This window comes from Octopus sinensis, linkage group LG14 (assembly GCF_006345805.1).
Source record: "Octopus sinensis linkage group LG14, ASM634580v1, whole genome shotgun sequence".
Taxonomy (NCBI): Eukaryota; Metazoa; Mollusca; class Cephalopoda; order Octopoda; family Octopodidae; genus Octopus; species Octopus sinensis.
In genome coordinates, this window is record NC_043010.1 from 2,991,027 (window position 1) to 3,008,526 (window position 17,500).

The 17,500-nt window shown below is 34.9% G+C and overlaps 1 protein-coding gene across 5 annotated transcripts in view; it reads right to left on the reverse strand.

The window, feature by feature from the left end:
* The window catches only part of LOC115219527 (protocadherin beta-15), a 291,794-nt gene that overhangs the window by 246,237 nt on the left and 28,057 nt on the right, over positions 1-17,500 (reverse strand). For 2 of the 5 annotated variants that reach the window (XM_036509223.1, XM_036509222.1), the window contains exon 1: positions 341-559. The exons of 1 other annotated variant lie outside the window; for it this stretch is intronic. The gene's annotated coding sequence lies outside the window, so the exon portion shown is untranslated. Of the gene's footprint in view, positions 1-336; positions 560-17,500 lie in introns of those variants that run through there. 2 more of the 5 variants (XM_036509218.1, XM_036509220.1) reach the window with 2 other exon arrangements.

Genomic DNA, 17,500 nt, shown 5'->3' on the forward strand with positions numbered 1-17,500 from the left:
AAATATAAGAAAGAAAATCCTAGAACAAATGCAATTTCTTAAAAACCACAAAATGATGCTGTGTAAACTTGTAAATGTTTAAGTATGACCAGTTGAACACTGCGAATGAGAGACAGTCACAAAAGTATAAAGCTGAAAAAATTTAGGTTTTTTTTGCCTAAAAGATATTAGAATAAATATGAAACAAAAATGGTATATATATGTATATATAAATATATATAATATATTCTCTCTAAGAAGACTTGTAAAAGTCAAGAAAACAAGAATTATGAATGTTACTAACTTAACTTTAAGCAAATCAAAGTGAAAGACAGGAAAACATTTCTGGAAACTCACTCACCGATGCTTGTATATCTTATCCAGAGCATTGCTAGTCGAGGTGTGTATCCTGCTGTAGAGTTGTTCGGTTGGTTGTACGTTGAGTGACTGCTGCTGTTGTTTGGTGTTCTATGGTGTAATGTGGTGGTGGTGGCGGCGGGGGTGGGGTGGGTAGAGATGGTGTGGCGGCGATGGTGTGCTCCGTAGCTCAATCTGTTTGTTCTTTGTTGTGTGTATATGTGTGTGTGTGTGAGGGTGGGGATATAATTGACTATAGGAAGAATCTGTGATGCTAGCAAATAAAACTGTGTGTGTGTGTGAGAGAGAGAGAGAAAGAGAGACAGACAGATAGAGACAGAGATAGAGTTTGTGTTAGTATGCCTGTGTGTGTGTGGAAGTTTGTCAGTGTGTCTGTGTAACTTTGTATCTTTGTAGTCACACTATGTCTGTGTGTGTGTGTGTGTGTGTGTGTGTGTGCATGTATGCTTGCATTTCCAAGCATTCTATAAATGTGTATGCATGGGTGTACGTCTATTTGTGTGTCTTTGAGGCTGAGCATTTTTTCCACATGGTTCATGCGTGTATGTACATGCATGTGTGTGTGTGAGTGTGTGTTTGTGAATTTATGTTAGTGTGTCAGTGTGTCTACTTTGTGTCTGTGTTGTCATGCCATGTGTGTGTGCTTGCATTTCCATGGATTGTATATATACATATGAATGTGTTGGGGTGTCTATGTGAATTTGCATGTATATGTATATATGTGTGTGTGTGTTTGAGACTGTGTATATGTATTTTACATTTGCATGTGTGTGTATAAATGCTTGTGTGTCTGGGTGAGTCTGAATGAGTTTCTGTGTACATTATTATATATATATGCTTGTGTGTGTATATGTGTGTATGCGCACGTGTGTGTGTTTGTGTGTGTGAGTGTGTGTGTGTGTGTAGGTATGTGATTTTGTTCAAGCATGTGTATATATGTATGTTTTCTAGTGTGTTCCTATGCATATATCTGTATATGTCTATGTGTGTATTAGTATGAATGTATTTGAGTGTTTCTGTGTATATAGTTATATACATATATATGCACATATATATGTATGTATAATCCGTACACACATATATATATGAATAATTATATGAAATATATATATATATATACACACACACACACACACACATATATATAATATAATATATATATATGATGATGATGATGATGATGATATATATATACACACACACTCATATATGTGTATATATATATATAATATATATATATATATATATATAATATAATATATATATATATAATTTGTATAATAAGTATGTGTGTGTATGTTTCTGTGTTTGTATCTATGTGTGTGTGAACTTGAGTGTGTATGCTGTTTGTGGATCCTGGAAGAAATAGGATTTCAGGATATCATAGAAATAAATTTAATGGAGAAATGTTACACTCATTCCTATTGAACTATGAATGAGTATATGCACACAACACAAACACATGTAAGATAAGTGCTAGAACAATCTGACACGGTCTGACTGGCATGTATGTACATATATGTATACACACACACACACGCATATATGCATATATGTATCATATGCATATACATATGCATATATGTATCTGTGTGTGTGTAGTGAGTGAGAGATAGATAAATTGATAGATAGATACATCTATACATATATATATATATATATATATATGTATGTATGTATATATATATAAATGTATGTATATATATGTATGTATGTATATATGCACATGGAATACGTATATGTGCATGTTTATGTGCATGTACATATATATGTTTGCATGTGTATACATGAACATAATTACAGATAACTTGTGTCCGCATGTTAGTGTATAGATACATACATATATACATATATACATACATATCAAAAAGCAAAAAAGGGATCAAACGTCCTTCTCAAACCATAAGCTCAGAAGGGCTGGTTTCCTAGATTCTGTGATGTATAAGTTCCTCCAGGATGGGTTGGCTGTCCATAGCAGGATTACTCACTTTTGCCAGTTGAGTAGTTTGGAGTATCATGAAATGAAATGTTTTGTTGAAGAACACAAGACATTGTCCATTCCAGGAATTGAAACCACAATCTTAAGATCATGAGTGTGCAATACTCTTACCATTAAACCACATGCTTCCACATATATACATGCATATATAAATGCATACACACTCAAACACCAATACATGTATATGTATAAATTTGTGTCAGTCATTTGACTGTGGCCATGCTGAAGCACTGTATTTAGTCGGAGAAATTAAGTCCAGGACTTATTCTTTGAAAGCCTGGTACTTATTCTATTGGTCTCTTTTGCCAACCTGCTAAGTCACGGGGACATAAACACGCTAACATCAGTTGTCAATGGTGGGAGAACAAACACACACACATATATATATATATATACACACACACACATTTGATGGGCTCCCTTCAGTTTCCGTCTAGCAAATTGACTCACAAGGCTTTGGTTGGCCTGAGGCTATAGTAGAAGACACTTGCCCAAGGTGCCATACAGTGGGACTGAACCTGGAACCATGTGGTTGGGAAGCATGCCCGTGTCTACACACAGCCATGTCTGTACATGAAAATGTGTGCGAAAATTCAAAGTAATTCAATGAATCTTACACACATATATTTACATGTACGAGTATATATATTCTGATGGATGTATTGGAACAAATGTGCAACTCATCTATTTGTATGTACATACGTGTATATGTACATATGTATCTATGCATCATATACTTACATTCCTAGGCATGCACATACATGCATATATGTACATACAGACAGATTAACTGACCATAAATTTGCATAGATGTGTATCTACAGGAAAATGGATCTTAGTTGGTTTGACTATGAGGTTTCAGTTGTTTGATCAACTAAATTACCAATCTCATTGAATTAACATGTAAGTGGTCGAACATTCCAGACACGTGTACCTTTAATGTAATTCTCAGCCAGAATCTGCTTAAACACAGAGAGCGACAAGTCTGTATCTTTCAGTTATAGCTATGATCCATTTGATGGGCTTCTGTACAGTTTCTGTCTACACAATTAACTATGTATTTATGTATGTATCTGCATATGCATTAATGTATCTTTTACTTCTTTTAGCTATTTGAATGCGGCCATGCTGGGGCACCACCTTCAAGGATTTTAGCCAAAGAAATCAACCTCATGATTATTTTTTAAAGCCTGATACCTATTCTATCAATCTCTTTTGTTGAACCTCTAAGTTACAGGGACATAAACACACCAACACAAGTTGTCAAGTGGGTGAGGGACAAACACAGACACAAAGACACACACACACATATAAATATATATAAATATATGTATATATATATACATATATATACATATACATATATATATATATATACACACACATGTTTATATATATATATATAACAGGCTTCTTTCAGTTTCTGTCTACCAAGTCCACTCACAAGGCTTTGGGTAGCCTGAGGCCGTAGCAGACAACACTTACACAAGGTGCCATGCAGTGGGACTGAACCTGTAACCATGTGGTTGGGAAGCAAGCTTCTTACAACACTGCCATACTTGCTCCTATTATATGTATGTATGTATGTATGCATGCATGCATGCATGTATGGATGGATGTATGGGTGTATGTATATGGTTGTATGTGTGTTTGTGTGCATGTATGAGTCTATATATGAATGTATGTATGAATGTATCTATGTATGCATATATGTATGCATGTATGTGCGTATGTATGTGCGTATGCATGTGTATATGCATATGTAAGTATGTAAATGCATATGTAAGTATGTAAATGCATATGTAGATAAATAAGTACATATATACATGCATACATATAGTCATGCATGCATGCATATGTATGTACATATGTAACAGCTGTTGACTCGTTAGCCAACTGTGACTATCACTGACAAATTATCTTTCTCTCTCTTTTCTTTTAATAACTGTGGGACCTACAATGGCTTTTAAAGTCAACAAGTGACTTACATTCTTCTGTAGAAGCAGCAGTCATATTCATAAGTTGCAATTGGGTACCTGTTCTGCCCAGCACCTTGATTGTGAAAATGAAAGTGCCTTGTGAGTCTAGATGGTTGGAAATTTGCTTACCTCATCAATTACATATAGAATTAAAAGAAAAGGATCGAAGGTCCTTCTTAATTGAAACCACAATCTTACAATCATGAGTGTAACACCCTAACCACTAATCCACATTCCACCACATAGCAGATTAGATGTATTCAACCTGGAACCTTTCAGAGTGCTTATATAGAGTACTTCTGAGGCCAGCTGGTGAGGCAAACTCATTCACATTCATACATACATACATACATGCATATGTTTGGTTGGATGGTTATAAACTTTATAGTAAAATCACAAAATCCTGGATTCAATCTGAATACCTGGTATCTCAGGCAAGTATCATTTACTGTTATCTGAGATAGACATCCTCTTTGTCAAACTATATGTATGTGTGGGTATGAATCTATGTATGTATATATACATACATATATATATCCATATCATCATCGTTTAGCGTCCGCTTTCCATGCTAGCATGGGTTGGACGGTTCAACTGGGATCTGGGAAGCCAGAAGGCTGCACCAGGCCCAGTCTGATTTGGCAATGTTTCTACGGTTGGATACCCTTCCTAGCGCCAACCACTCCATGAGTGTAGTGGGTGCTTTTTCCATGCCACTGGCACAGGTGCCAGACGGGGCTGGCAAACGGCTACAATCGGATGGTGCTTTTTATGTGCCACCGGCACGGGGGCCAGGCGAGGCTGGCAACAGCCATGAACGGATGGTGCTTTTTACGTGTCACTGGCACGAGGCCAGTCGGGGCGGCGCTGGCAACGGCCACGTTCGGATGGTTCTCTTACGTGCCACCGGTACTAATATATATATATATATATATATATATAGTTAATAAAAAATATATATATCAGCAAGAAGCACACTAAAGAACAGAGCAGTACTTGTTACAACAAAATTATACATCTTGGACATAGAATTACCCAAGGTTTTGCATCCACAAAGGCTTGTGAACAACTTATTAAACTCTATATAAAAACAAAAATTTAAATTTCTACATCACTGATGTGAGGAAATCTATTTCTGAGCGTTTCCTCACATCTGTGACATAGAAATTTTAAATTTTTGTCTTTATATAGTGTCTGACAAGCTGTCCACAAGGCTTTGGCATTGTGGATGTGAAGCCTTGGATAACTATGTCCAAGATATAAAATTTTGTAACGATATATATATGTGTGTGTGTGTGTGTGTGTGTGTGTGTGTGTGTGTGTGTGTGTGTGTGTGTGTGTGTGTGTGTGTGTGTGTGTGTGTGTGTGTGTGTGTGTGTGTGTGTGTGTATGTATATATATATATATATGTATATATAGTTGATACATGTGTAGATACATATGTGTTTTGTGATTGTGAATGAACTTCTAATCTATTCAACCTTGCATACACACAAACACACACACACATATAAGGCTGAAAGGCATGAGGACAGAAACATTTCTCTTTGGTAAGGCTCTCTTTGACTTCTTCAAGTTTCACTTGTAAAGGAAATTGCGAGTGGAGAGGGAAGTGCTGTCCTCGAATGAATTTATCGAAAGGTGGGTGAAAGTTGTGAAAATGGCAAGAGTGGATGGTACCTCTCTAAGTGTAGAACTGTGAGTCAGAGAGAAGGAATTGGAGAGGGCACTTGCTCCTGGGGTTTCAGAGAAATCTCGGATAGTGGAGTTCCTTGATTATCCCTAGAGGCCCTTCTGTATCAGGAGGACCCCAACTCTATTATCCTCCCTGACACTTTTTTTTAACCTTTGTATGCTTTGTCTATGTCCCTTCTTTTTCAGTGTATACTGTGTATATTTAATTTCTTTCTTTCTTACCTTCTTTTTTTATATCATTTCATTATATGTAAACACCCACACTTTATGTCAGTCTTTGTATCGTCCCCCACTCATCCTTTGCCCTTGTGGCAAATAAATGAAGTTATTATTATTATTATTATTATTATTATTGATGATGATGATGATAATGTTGCTGTTATTCTCCAGCATAAATCTTTTATGGCCGGGTTTTGTGTAATTATGCCTCACCTCTTACTTGCACCTCAGAGGCACATTACCTCCTTCAGCACGTGAGCTGTTCCAAGCACTGCAGCAATTTGTGCACTCCCTGATATATCTGGTATGTCTAAGACCTCAAGTATTGCACCCAGATCCTTTGAAATTGTTCCAAGTGCACCAATTATTATTATTTCCATTTCACTTCTCATAGCTCTTGATTTCACATTCTCCAACTAATAATACAATAAGAGCAGACAACAACCTGTTTTCAAGGATCTCACAGGGTCTCTTTCCACAATAATTGACATCCTAGTACCAATCTCAAAATACTTTCTGTCTCCAACAGACAGTTTTCTGAGCATCTTCTACCATCATGTCAATCCCAATTTACTCAACAAATTACTCAAATTCGGTTGCTAATTCTCCCAGTACCCCAACAACTGCTGGGATGACAGTTACTTACATCTTTGCCCACATTCATGCAATCATATCTTTTAGTGGTTTTTTTACTTCTGTCTTTTCCAGTTCTTTATCATCCACTCGTACTTCCCCAGGTATGGCAATATCAATGATTTTGGTTTTCCTTTGTCAGCTACAACAATGTCTGGTCTCCAAGCATCAATCACTGAATCACCCTGGATTGTAAAATCCCACAAAATTTTGTACTTATTCTTCTTGGTGACACCTGATTGATGCTCAAACCATTTCAATGTCTTCTCAAACAGTCTCCAGTGGACAAACTTAGTTAAGTTATTGTGCATCATTTTGTATTCTTTTTCAGCCAGTTTGCTACACTCACTCACAATATCTGAGACTATTTCATTTTTGGTTGCCACACACCCAACAAAGGGGCAATTCATTACTTTTATCTATTTGGAATTTGGTGTAATTAGTAATCAGAGTTTGTTCCTGAGCACTTCCTGTCAGTGCCTCAGTACAACCTTTCAGGTCACATTATTATTATTATTATTATTATTATTATTATTATTATTATTATTATTATTATTATTATTATTATTATTATTATTATTATTATTGTTATTGTTGAATGAAAGAGCAGTGCATGCCATCAAAGTGACACTGGGCTACAAACATACAAAACCAAATATATAAACACACATATATGTACATATATACAAACATATATTCTGTAAATCCTCGAGTATAGTCCGCCCTTGAGTATAATGTGCAGGGGATTTTTAGGGGCTGTACCTCTGGAAAATTTAAACCTTGTGTATAATATGCACCCCTTCTCTAACTTGAGTCAAGGAGGTCTATATAATGTCCTGGGTTTGTAAAAATGTATACTGTAAATGTCCCTTTATTATTATTGTATATATAACATAATGCAAACATGTCTTTTTTTTGTGGCATTTTTCTTTGCAGAAAATAAAGAATAACAGTAAGTAACGTTTAATAATTGTTGCTTACCGCAAGTTATGGATGATTCTTTTATGACTTCATTGCTTTCAGGCTTAGCTTAAGGTATTTTCACGCCTGACATCACAAAATGCATCTGAATAAACATTGCCAGACAGCAAATAGAGACTCGGACATTGCTTAGAAAATGTTATTCATTTTTAACCTCGTATATAGTACGCACAAGGGATTTTGACCTTTAAATTTTGGGGAAAAAATGCAGATTATACTCAAGGATTTACAGTATATATACACACATATACATGCACACCACACATGCACGCATCCAACCACATACACATATATATATATATACATATGTACAAGTACACATATAGTGATTAATCATTAATTCACATACACCTGTACAACAATACCTGCACACAGAATAACAGCACATGGATTCACATACATATATAAACATACAAATACACTTGTATGTAAATGAACATGTATTTTTACACAGTCTAATGTTGCATGCATTTACATATATGAATACATATACTCCTTTACTTTTCTACTTGTTTCAGTCATTTGACTGTGGCCATGATGGAGCACCGCCCTTAGTCTAGCAAATTGACTCCAGGACTTATTCTTTGTAAGCCTAGTACTTATTCTATCAGTCTCTTTTGCTGAACCGCTAAGTTACAGGGACGTAAACACACTAACATTGGTTGTCAAGTGATGTTGGTGGGGACAGACACAGACACACAAACATACACACACACACACAGACACATACATATATATATATACATATATACGATGGGCTTCTTTCAGTTTCCGTCTACCAAATCCATTCACAAGGCTTTGGTCGGCTCGAGGCTATAGTAGAAGACACTTGCCCAAGGTGCCACGCATTGGGACTGAACCCGGAACAATGTGGCTGGTAAGCAAGCTACTTACCACACAGCCACTTCTGCACATATACATGAATGCACATACTTATGAATTCACATGTACATATATGCATAGCTGCACTTTCATATACACAGAACAATTGCACTTTTGCATAACTTCTACAAAATAAGTTTACCATTCTTCATATACTTCTGCCTCGTCTCTTTCTCTCTTACTCACTCCTCCTCTCTTCTTCTGTGTGTGTGTGCATGTGTGTGTATGCCTATGTATGTATATATAATATATATATATATATATATATTATTTATGCATATATATTTCTATGTGAATATATGCATGTATATATATATGTATATATTTATATATAAATATATACACATATATATTAGATATGTATGTATAAAATATATATGCATACGTATGTAATATATGTGTCTGTATACATATATGCATGTAATGTATTTATGTATGTTTGAATATTTTTAAATTTTCATTGAGTTGGCTTATATTTGCAAATATTATTTGAAGTATTCTTCCTCAAAACAATTCCATATTTTGGTTGGGTGATGTTGCCATTTAATAGCAGTGAAGGGATCGATGGAGTCGGTGGTATTGACAGAGTGAGTTTATGAAGAGTTTCCTGAGTGTTTATTTACAACAAATATAAAACAATTGCCGATAATCAGAGAAACAAAATATTCCTTAATTTAATATTTATTGTTCTGAGATAATGCTACATAATTCTATTATTATTACATGTGTATGCGTGTATAATTGTATACATGTGTGCATGTGTCTGTCTATGTTTATACATGTATAATACATACATGTATGCATATATTAATTTATAAATATATATATATATATATATATATATATATATATATATCTATATATATATACATATATATATATGTATATATTTGTGTATAATATAATGTATATATATTTCTTTTATCTTTTATTCTTTTATTTGTTTACTTGTTTCAGTCATTTGACTGTAGCCATGCTGGAGCACCGCCTTTTAGTTGAGCAACTCCACCCCAGGACTTATTCTTTGTAAGCCTAGTGCTTATTTTATCTGTGTCTTTTGCTGAACCACTAAATGATAGGGATGTAAACACACCAACACTGGTTGTCAAACGATGGTTGGGGACAAACACAGACACACAAACACACACACACATACACATACACACACACACACACAGATACACAGACAGACAGACAGACACACACATATACATATATATGACAGGCTTCTTTCAGTTTCCATCTACCAAAAGCTATAGTAGAAGACACTTGCCCAAGGTATCACACAGTGGAATTGAACACGGACCCATGTGGTTGGTAAGTAAGCTACTTATCACACAGCACCTATATGTGTATGTATGTATGTATGTATGTATGTATGTATGTATGTATGTATGTATGTATCTATCTATCTATCTATCTATATATATATATATATATGTATATATACACACACATACATGCTTACATATGCAGATATATAGATATATTTTTGTAGGAGTTTGATTGAGTAATCCATATATACATGATGTATGTAGATTTGCAACATATATATATAGAGAGAGATTATATAGATATAGATATATATATGCCTATATGTCTATACACGTACTCATACACCCACATACATGTGTGCATCTATGTAAATGAATGAAACAGCAACAGCAATGAAAGTTTTGTGATAATTGAAGTTTTAATATTTAATGAGATGCATAGAATCGTGGAGATGTCAGAGCATTGGACTAAATTCCTTGAGGTATTTAAAGTTTCATTCTAAAGGTAGTGCTCCAGCATGGTCGTGACCACATTGTCTAAAACTTGCTATGGAAGTTAAAAATATGCTCTAATATTCCAAGTTCAAATCATCTTGGAACCAACTTTACCTTCTTTTCATTTGCATCAAAGTGTTGTAAGGGCAGGCACATTTTTGTAGGTACCAGAAATACAAGGATTCACACGGCATGAAAAGGGGTCAATTAATCAGCTTTATCTTTTTATCCATGAGTGAAAGCATGGCTTAGCACCACCCAAGAATAAAGTTAAAAGAAAACAAAAACAAAAAATGAGTAAAAAAAATCAATACTTTTTTTTTTTACATGTTAAACATTTAACTGAAAAATATAAAGCAACTTGTTTCAAATTACAGGATTTTAAATAATTTATTTACTTTTACATTTTATTTTTAGTTTTTGATAAATTTGTAAAATTGGCAGTGGTGGTGGTGGTTGTGGTGGTGTTGAAACAAGTAGCATATTATTTTATTATTACAACTATATGAGTGAGGAATGTGTATAGAGAGGAGGGTGTTTTTTTTTTTTCCTGCGAACAATAGATTCAAAAGTATTCAATTTAATGACTGCGGAGGAGATAAAATAGCTTTAAGAAAATGAAATTTGGTGCAAAGATTGAATCGCAGTTCTTGAAATTAAATCAGATATTTTACTAACTTGAGTGCTTTGGTTTGTGAATGCCATATCAATGATGCAATTATAGGTTCAATGCTAAGACTGGGTTGTTATTATTGTTGTTGTTGTTGTTGTTATTATTATTATTATTATTATTATAATTATTATTATTATTATTATTATTATTATTATTATTATTATTATTATTATTATTATCATCATCATCATCATCATCATCATCATTATTATTATTATTATTATTATTATTATTATTATTATTATTATTATTATTAGTAGTAGTAGTAGTAGTAGTAGTTTTACTTCATGTATTTTTTTAAAAATAAATTCGTATTTCCACTTCGCAGTACAGATATATTTTTGAAAATGTAATTAAAATACATTTTTTCGAATGGCTGGTCATCAGAGATACTGGCTGATATATGAAGGGAAGACTTACTATTCTTGTATGAATATGTAATGTGACCGAATTATTCACCCACACACACACATTTGTATGTGTGTGTGGGGGGGATAAAATAGTCACAGGTGTAGCTGTCTGATTTAGCTTTTGAGTCACATGCTCGGGGCTTTTGTTTTGAGGGGTGTAGAACCACCTCTTAACTGCCATTGTTCCCAGCTTTACTCAGACCCAGAACAGTAGCGCCTATTGGGGTCCAAGCTATGAGTGAAATATCATGTGAACAACTGGGAGTAAAGGACCCTTAGTTTTCATTAGACTTCCTTCTAGGAGAGGGTAAATTTGTATAAAAAATCTCAAAGTGCAATTGGATTCTGGGTGACACAACTTCTCTTGTGCCACTGTTTTAATAGCTGATTGTGCTGAAAGTGGGTTCAGTGCTGTGCCACCCTTTATCCACTCAAAACAAATTTGTGTGCAAGAACTTCTTGCAGTCTTGGAATGTTTGCACAAATGTACTGAGTTTAGGCACTGGTTTTACTTGGTCACGAGTTGACTTCCACCTTGTACATAGATGCATGTATACGTGTATATATGGGTGGATGTGTGTGTGTGTGTGTGTGTGTGTGTGTGTGTGTGTGTGTGTGTGTGCGTGTGTGTGTGTGTGTGTGTGCATGTATTCTGAACCATTGAATACAGACATGTCTGAATAACTGTTTCGGAATTATGAGGTCCTGGGTTTGATCCTGTTCTCGGGAAATGTTTCTTACCATAATCTTGGGTTGACTCAAGCTTTGTAATTCTTCGGAAGTCTGTCTGATGAATCCCGCTTGTATATCAAAGAACCGAGTCTCGTCATACACATTCTGTGATGCTGATTTTGGCTGGTAATTGTATTAAAAGTATGCGTCTGTGGAACTAACTTAATACAGATAATTCAATTGATCGAGCACTTGGAAGATTCATCATCAAAACCAACAGAAGCTCACTTCATATATACCTGTATATATATACATACACATATATACACATGCATACACAAACATGTGTATGGGTGTATTATATTATGTATTTATATACATGTATTAATGTATATATATATATATATATATAAAGATAGATAGATAGATAGATAGATAGATAGATAGATAGATAGATAGATAGATAGATAGATAGATAGATAGATAGATGGATAGATAGAGAAAGTGAGAGAGAGGGAGAGAGAGAGAAAGAAAGGAAATCAAGTGATGCTAAAATACCAACAATATGAATGAGGGAAAATTCCTCAGGGGAGCATTATTTGTGTATAAAAATAAAAATGCAGTTGTGAGTTGAGATACTTCAGTTAACTGCCATCATTAATGTTCTCTGCTTAGAATAAACATGACATACAAAGGGATCATCCAAATGCTAGGTATCGGTGTGTAAACAGGTTTTCACATTTAATGTACCACTACAGGCTAAGAAGAGTCCTTCTTTTGATATTTTCCAGTCAATATATCTGACAGCTAGAAAGTCAAGTCTCCCTTCAAAAAATCCCCAGCATAGTTTAGGGTCCAACAAATTTTAATTTCTATATCTTGAAACCTAGTACAGTATGACCAGTTATACTGTACTTACTTACGAATGAGAATGGCCTGGTAGAATGTACCAGGCTTTTGCAAAGTGTTTTAGATGCTAAAATAGTTATGAGGAGACACAGATATCTTCTTCGTCCTCCCAGTGGAACATTGAGAATGTGACAGCTGGAGAGAGAAATTGCTACATCAGTTTCCTGCTAATATTCATTACAGTTGTGTATACTAGGATTACATGAAATGAACTTCTTTGCTTAAGGTCCCTGCATGCTGCCCTGTCCAAGAGTTGAACTCAAGAAGACCTGTCTTCCACAGCAGAAGTCTTAATGCTACTGTCCCTGATAAAGAGGACTGGTCTGCAAGGGCCCTGTGTTGGTTCCACATAAAAGTGCTCATGCCAGTGCCACATTAAAAGCACCCAACATATACCCTAAAGTGGTTCGCATTAGGAAGGGCATCCAACCATTGGAGCGGAGTCAGATCAGACTGGAAACCTGGTGAAGCTCACCTTCTTGCCAGCTCTGGTCAAGCCATCCAACCCATGCCAGCATGGAAAAAAGGACGTTAAAGTAGTAGTAGTAGGAGGAGGAGGAGGAGGATAATGACAGTGACAATGACAACAATGATGACAACAGCAATGATGATGATATCATGAGCAGCTCTACAATACAAATTTGAATAGACATAGAAATGTTAATCAAACCCTTTGTCTTTGAACAGCTTAACTGGACTTGATGGGAGCTAACTAACCGCAACAAAATGAACAACTAGAAACATCTGACAGAATCCTTAGATCAAGATGAATATGGCAAATTTCTTTTCCTGAAGAATGTACTGCAATGTTTGTGGGAAAGAAGAAGCCTTCTAATTGATGAGGTATCATAATCACGTGGCCATCAAATCTCAACAATTCTAAGAATATGGTTAATCAAATTCCTTTGGTAATTCATAAGGCTTCATAGAACTGGTTGTTTATCTCACAGCAAGAGATAAATCTGATTTTATTTAACAGACAGGTAAGACATTATTTCCAAAAGTGTGTTGGACTGAGGTGAGTATTAGCTATTATGTATTTTATCTAATTTCCTGGATAGCCAGCATATACACTTATAAACACAAACATAAATCTTTAACACAAGTTCACTTTTGAAACATGTTGTTCAGTGACTCCAGGCTGCTGTTTTCCAGTTTCAGCATTTCACCTTGGGTGTCTTCAACCATAGTCTCAAGTTGATCAATATGAAAATGTATGGAAGCAAAGCATATATATGTGTGCGTGTGTATATATGTGTATGTATGTATATATGTATGTATGTATATATATATATGTATATATAATATATATATATATATATATATATATATGTGTATATGTATATATGTATATATATATATATTGATAAAAATGGTAAGACAACAAAAGAATGAAAGAGACCTCGATATTATGTAAATAGAGGAATTTATCTGTAAATGTATATATATATATATATATATATATATATATATTATATATATATATAATGCATGTGTATGTATCTTTTATCTTTTACTTGTTTCAGTCATTGGACAGTGGCTCTGTTTTGGCACCACCTTGAGAGGTTTTAGTAAAGCAGTTTGACTCCAGAACTTATTTTTCACGTCTGGTATTTATTCTTGCAGTCTCTTTTGCCAAATTGCTAACTTAAGGGGACATAAACAAACCAACAACTATTGTTAAGGGGTGGGACAAACACAACTAGATACATATACATACATATATATATATATATATATATATATATATATATACATACACTTTCGCACACACACACACACATTCACAACAGGTTTCTACACAATTTTCATCAACCAAATTCACTAACAAGGCATTGGTCAGCCCAGAGCTAAAGTAGAAGATATTTGCCCAAGTTGCCATGCAGCCAGATTGAACCCCAAGCCAAGTAATTACAGAGTGAGTATCTCAACCATACAACCATTCCTGCACCTATTTGTGTATGTGTGTTTGTGTATGTATGTGTGTGTGTGTGTGTGCATACCACATGTCTGTGTGTATCTGATCTATTGAATTTGTTTTACTACTCATGCATTCCCACCTGATCATCATCGTGCTTCTGGCCTCTGCCCACTTTGAATGCAATGCTTGTGTTTTTGCAACTATCCAAATCCTTCCCAAATCCTTTCTGTCAAGAATGAAAATGGCAACCTCTTTGAAATACTCCTAATATGAAACCAGCGAGGCAGTTTCTATCTGATCACCTAACCTGGTAGAAATATCACTTAAATCTACCTCAAATCACAACCAACTATTTCAGGTTTAAATAGAACACGTTGAATTATTAACTCCTTGACACATCAAAAACAACATGGTCGTCACAGCTGGGGCTGAGACATAGTCATAGCCCTTTCATAGCCTGTGTCTAATCATAGCCTTTTTGTCATAGATTCTGCTAATATTTGAAAATACAACAGCTTGCTGAAGCACAAAATAAATCTTCTTGAACTTGATGTTGCTGACCTGAAGGAGACATGACAAGGATTTTGGTGACCAAGGCTCTTTTCAAGACAGGAGGACTACAAGGGTCAACTAATCTCTTCCAGTGATGAACATATGAACTCTAAAGCTAATGACCCTGTGGTTTGATCACCAATTCCACCTGCTAGAAATAGCCAGCAAATCTCTTTCAAATTATGCCCTACTGTCTTAATTCTTTAGCATTCAGATAACTCTGTCAAATGTAAAGCTTATTTATTCATATTGTTTTGAATTTATCATGTATTATGTTGTAGGTTCAAGATTTCAATGATGTGATTGTTTATTTTTGGAATGTCATTGTAGAGTAGGTGTGAAAGCCTGGATCTGACTGGCTTAAACATAAAACTGGTAGAATATTTGGGCCAGATATGGCCAGTTTTCTTTAAAGCACGTTGGGATTAAGCATAGGATAGTCTTGGCTATGATAGGGTGGTCATAGCTGGAGGACTTTTGATCATCTTTGAAGGCTTTGGCCAGAAATATTTTTTGATTCACAAGCTTTTTCAATCAGAGCTGACTTGAAGCTAAGTAACTGCTGTAACAGAACAACAACAACAACAACAACAACAACAACAGTGGTAGTAGTGGCCATGGCAGTAGTAGCAGCAGTAGCAACAATAACAATGGAACAGCATCAACAATGGTAACAACTACAACAACAAGAACAGTAACAAAATCAACAATAACACCAACAACAGTAGCAGTAGTGGCAGCAACATCAACAACAATAACAATAACAACTTCAACAATAGCAACAGCAACAACAAATCATCAACAGCAACAAGAACAAGGACAACAACAACAATAACAACAACAAAATATGTCAGTCTATAAGTTTAACCATGCATGTTATGTTTGAAATACAAACTTAGTAAACTAGAAGTAAACTGTAACTTGTAAGGCATCCATTAATATAGAAGTTGCTTATTAGCTAATTAGCTAATCTAATCAACTTTTATGATGAAAGGTTTAACATTTTCTACCTCATTTACATGACTGTATACACACACACGCACACACATACACACACATATGCATGCACATGCACACACGCACACACATACATACATGCACAAGTTCATGCATATGCATACACATGAGCTGTAACAAACAGAAGATAACTCAATACTGGTGGTAGAGTATAAATTATTTATTCATGTATAGTTAATCATAAAATATGTTAATACTCTGGATTTCACATTAGCACAGAGAAACCATTCTATGATCTTCAGTCTATGAATTTTGATACCTGTCCAACATACTAAAAGGACTTAGATTTCGACAGGTGTAAAATACTTACCTTGAATAAATACTCAGAGTAGGCAATAAACATTACGAAAGTAAACAGTCAACAAAGGGCTTTATAACTTTAATATGTAAATATGTAGGTTCAGATATAATCATGTGATAAAGAAACTCATTTTTCAATCACATGGTTTTGGGTTCATTCCCACTGCATGCCACCTTGGGCAAGTGTCTTCTACAACAGCCTCAAGCTGACCCAAGCCCTGTGAGTGGATTTAGAAGACAGGAAGTGAAAGCCTATTATGCACACGTGTGTGTGTGTGGGGGGGGTGTATGCATGTATGTATGTGTGTACATGTCTGAGTTTTGTGTTGGTTTATTTACGTCCCCATAACTTAGCCATTTGATAAAAAGGACCATTGGAATAAATAACAGTTTTAAAAAAAATGATATGATGATGTGACCCTATTTGTTTGAAAATACATTGCATTTCAGTACCCCTTGTGTATATATATGCTGGTGTCATGAAAAAGTGCTTGTGCAGTGTCATGCTTTATTAGAATGATACATTAAGGAA